Genomic DNA, 1830 nt, shown 5'->3' with positions numbered 1-1830 from the left:
GATCGAAGTCTACCGTTTGTCTCAGCTAGAGCCTGGGGGACTGTTAAAAGTTCATGCATCATTACTTCTGACAGGTTTACATGTCGGCCACTTTCGTAGGCAGTGATCAGGCGCTGGATAATTAATTTATTTTATATTTGAAGCAGTTCTTCAAAATATGCATTTTCTAGAAAAATGGCGGCCATCTTGGATTTTGTCCGTTAGGAGCAAAACCGCACGAGATACAGCTTGGCAAACAGCAAAAATGGATTCAGCACAAAAAAACACCCTAGGAAAGCCTATTTGCCAACTTTGACTCTAAAATGCCTGAGGATTTTTATACAGCCACATTTTCCAGATATTCCACTAGTCTAACGAGGGAAGGAGCACAGCAAGGAAGGAAGAAGACAGAGAGAGGGGGGAGAGAGAGGACAGGAGGGAGAGAAGAAGATAGGGAGGGAGTGACGGAAAGAGAGTTGGAAGATACATGTACAGGAGAGAGAGAGAGAGAGAGAGAGAGAGAGAGAGAGAGAATATGACAACTTTACAATCATTACAACCTCACACAGTAAAGACATCTCATTTTACCACTGCAACTACTACACATACTGCACCTTTCACAATTACCACACCTACCACAACCACCAGAACTTCCACAACTACCACATTTATTACACCAACCACAACTACGGTACCACAGCTACCTCACGAACCACAGCTACCACAGTTAAAACACTAACCAGTTACTGCACACCCACCACAACGACCACAATCCCCACTCCTGTTACCACACGTACTAAAACCACCACAAGTATCACGACCACCACAACTACCACAACCACCACAACTCCCACAGTTACCACAACTGCCATTCCTACAATAACTGCCACTCCTACCACAACTACCACATTTACCACACCTACCACATCCAGTACAAACACCCCTATTATTACCACTGTCGTCATCATCATTATCACTACAAAGAACTGAATGGACTCCAATAATTTCTCTCCTTCTCCAGCCAGTAGCTAGACATATTTCTCTCCCTTCCTCCCACCCCCTATCTCACTCTCACTCTCTCTCTCTCTCTCTCCCACATACACACACATACACACACGCCTAATGTCCCAGCTCTCTCGAGTGTGTCATGTTCCTCCTCACTTCACTCACCATTTCCTATATAACATCGCCAGCTGTTTCTATTTGTCTATCTATTGCCAGACGCCTCAATCCCGTAAGGGGTGGCCACAAACAAATCGCCTCCATGTCCCCCTGTTCCCCGCCATTTCACTGCCCTGCTCCCAGGTCACACACCCCTCCCACGTATACTTCACCCCATCCCTCCATCTCATCCCCGGCCGCCCCCTCCCTCTCCCCCCCTCCACCTCACTCACATACACTCTCCTCGTCAGTCTCTCACTCTCCATCCTCTCCACATGGCCAAACCACCTCGATGTGTTTCTCCTAACACTGTTTCTAGGAAGGTAAATATTGAAAAAAAATAAATAAACCACAACTAAAAAAGAAACAAGAAAATAAAATAAAATATATATAAATACAAACTCTCTCTCCGTAAGTCAGTAATAACACCACTCACTCACACTAACAATACTCCTACCACTCTTCCCCTAGCAATTCTTCGTGACTAGCATCATATTCGAGTGTTAATCTATTGCTAAAACTCAGTATTGATGATGGAGAGACGGAATTTGGCAGGATAATACAATACTATGGCTCTACATTGATTTTATAGCACTTCTTCGTGACTAGCATCAAATTCTAGTGTTAATCTATTGATACAACTCAGCACTGACGATGGAGAGACGGAATTGGGCAGGATAATACAATATT

This window comes from Coenobita brevimanus, chromosome 95 (genome assembly GCF_032717465.1).
Source record: "Coenobita brevimanus isolate Jiangsu-jjx chromosome 95, ASM3271746v2, whole genome shotgun sequence".
In the NCBI taxonomy this organism is placed as follows: domain Eukaryota; kingdom Metazoa; phylum Arthropoda; class Malacostraca; order Decapoda; family Coenobitidae; genus Coenobita; species Coenobita brevimanus.
This window is presented reverse-complemented; position numbering follows the sequence as displayed.